The sequence below is a fragment of the Corvus hawaiiensis genome, chromosome 3 (assembly GCF_020740725.1).
Source record: "Corvus hawaiiensis isolate bCorHaw1 chromosome 3, bCorHaw1.pri.cur, whole genome shotgun sequence".
Taxonomy (NCBI): Eukaryota; Metazoa; Chordata; class Aves; order Passeriformes; family Corvidae; genus Corvus; species Corvus hawaiiensis.
The window spans coordinates 47,253,917-47,257,161 of NC_063215.1; positions in this window are offsets into that span (position 1 = coordinate 47,253,917).

A 3,245-nucleotide genomic window follows, 5' to 3' on the forward strand; every position below is an offset into this window, starting at 1 on the left:
TCCTGTTCTTAGCCAGCAAAAGCACATTCCCGGAGGAAGAGACCTTGAATGCCCTCAGTGCATCAGCTCACATCCTTGCTTTATAAAATAGGTGCTTTAAGAAAGTTTCTTCCAAATGTCTCTCAAATTCAGCAGATTTTGAAGGTCAAACCTTTACCTTGTACTCTACACATCATAGCTGAATCATGTTATGTCTAAAATACACTTGCTCCAAATCTGAGAGACAAATCTTATGTTCAAGTAAGAGTTTAACTTAAAAAAAAAAAACAAACCAAAAAAGGATTTCTGGGAAATGACAGGAACAAAGAAGCCTCAAAATACTATACACTTCTCATTTCTTGCAATAACTCCTTCCAACCTCAAACATGCTCTCTGCTGTCTAAAGATGGGCTCACGTTTCTTAATTTGTGGATCATCACTCACACTAACAAAGTGCTGGTCATGTTCAAAATGCTTGAAGAGAAGGTCAGTATTTTTTAATGCTAAAAGAGATTTTGTTCTAGGCACTAAGCCATCCACAGCTTTTCACATGCATTACAGTAAGTCTTGCAACAGGACATGAGGAAAAAACCATCACAGTGACAATCTGAGTGCAGTCAGTGTGTTCCACTGATGAAGGCTTTTGATGCAGCTATGAAAGGCATGCCAAAGAAAGCATGGCATTCCTCTAACGGTGCTCCCTCCACACCTTTATCCTTGGCACCACCCATGTGCTGGCCACGTCAGCCACAGGAAAAGGCTGCTTTTACTGCTCTGCTTAGGGTTAAGAAACCCACAAAGTCTAGAGCTCCAGGGACACGGCAACTGCAAAAGGCATGCCAGGAGCAGCACGGCCCTGCCCCACCATTGCTCCTTCCGCACCTTTCTCCTTTGCACTAGCCATATGCTGGCCACCTCAGCCTCTGCACATTCTCCTTTTACTGCTGTGCTTAGGCTTAGGGTTTGATTTATGCTCAAAGAAAAACACAAAGCCCAGGGCTCCAAGGATACTGGAATTTTAAAAGCAGAAGTTGCTTCTACAGATACTCATCATACTCAGTGGTCAGTGTAAGGTAAGGCAGGGGCACAGAGCTCACTTCTCCTCTCAGGAGGCAGCAACTGCTATGCTGAATCTCAGGCATCACCACAAGAAAACTCTTGTGTGTAGGACTGGGCGATGCTGAGGCCAGGGCTCTCCCACAGCTGTCCAGTTCCAGGATGATGCACAAGCTGTTGTTCATTCCACACAAAGAAACTGCACCCCTGACCTTCCAGCCCTCCTGCAACCCTGTCCTCCTCTGTCCTAGAGCTGGTCCCTCAACAGAGTTCATGAATTAGTTAGAGGCAAAGACAGTGGGCCCCCCAGGATTGGACTGGGCGCCTTCTGCTGTGGTAGTAATGCACGGGAGATAGCCCTGGGATACAGATACCTAGAGACCAGAATGGAGCAAATCTGATACAAGCTCTTCATGCAAACATAAAAATTTTCTGTGACAGATTCAGACTTGTCAATATAAAATGCCTTGGCCTTATAGGGACATACCCACTGAGCACTGCTTCTTCCCTGACCCACTGCATGACAGCAGTGTTTTCCAGTGCCTACATGCACAGATTTCACCCTCACTGTGTCATCTTGCTCTTTCACTTCCTTTCTCGTGGTTTCTGGGGACATGGTTTTTTAAAAGGCAATGTTCCATTTTCTGCTTTCAGAAGGACCTCTCTGATGGCAATCTTCCAATTTTCTATTCTTGATTGCTCAAAGTTGAGCCAAGTAGGAGGGTTAAGAAGACTTCTGCTACAATTCATCTAACAGGCTTCCCAAATTTCCATTTATTCAAGTACTGTATTTAACATTGTTTATGGAACCTGAAATACAGGGGTGGGTTACATGACTGAGAAGAATCCACTTGGAACACAGCATCAGCAAACAGGCTGAACAGATATTGAAAGAGGGGAGAAAACAACTGTATTGAAACACAGAAACAGAAGGTAACCCTTGAGCCTTTAGAAAAAAGCAAAAATACTTAGCTAATAATAAGCAAAAATAAAGAAAGGTAGAAACTAAAAAAAATTTTAAAAAAGGCAAGTAAAAGTGGAGGACAGGAGGAGAATGCATGAATGCATGGAGAAGGCAGAGACTTTACTTATTTTTTATCTTTTCAGTCACTCTGGCATATTCTTGCATCCAAGGTAACTTCTTCTTATGGCTCACAAAATTCTTTGTAGAGAAGAATTGTGTTGATACTCTCAGTCTTCAGCTTCAATCGGCCCCGTTCTGCCTTTAATGTTGCTTCCACAATATCAGAAAAGATCTCAGCAAGTTAAGTGATACCACCAGATCATGAACCCTCAGCAAAAGTCTGCATGCCTTTTTGCCATCCCGCAACCAGTTAGTACTTGAGTCAAGCATTTCTGCCAAATTCTACTGGAAGTCACAGGGAAATGTTTTCCTTGCTTAATATCATCTCATGAGATGCACAATGAGACAAGACATGCAACAGGCTATTGTGCAATTGCAGCCTGACACCAGTCTCATTCAGTGCACAGCACAGGGAAAAAGGGCCTATTTTTTGACTGCAGTGGGTACTCACACACAGCAGAGATGGAGATAAACTTGCACAGAAGTTAAGTCCTTTGTTTTATTGCTGCTTTTCTCAAGTGGATCACTTCAACAGCATCTCTGCTTGGTTGCTATGAAAAGTGCTGTTACAGAAATCTGCCTTTCCACTCATTTTACGTTACAAATTGATCAGTGCATTTGTTTTCCATCACAAACAGTTTGAATCTCTCCCCATTCCTTGAACCAAATCTTTATATAGTTTCTGGTAGAATTAGGTGCCCCCAGCAGCCATTCCCCACAAACACATCCAGCATGGAAGTACTTGGGGAAGCAGAACCTGGAAGTACCTTTTCTCTCCTTCACTTGGTTTTAGACAGTGACCAGCCTGTTCCTTTTCCCTTTGCATGGAGTAGCTCTTGATAAGAACGAGCTGGTCCTTCGGTGAGGTGTGTGGTCTCTGCTTTCTCCAGAAGTCTGGAGATACCAACAGGTCCTCAAAGGGCATCTACCACTAGGGCTTCTCTTGAGACCACTCATAATTTATAAGACAACACTGTTCCCTTTGCTTCTTACCAGCTGGCCAGGAATAGGTGAGGGCACAACTCAGATCCAGGTCACTTACGTTCACAGAGATTTGGTTGCAAATAATAAGAGGAGTCCTACACAGAAGCTGTACAGCCCCAAACAAACTGAGCTGTCAGAGATA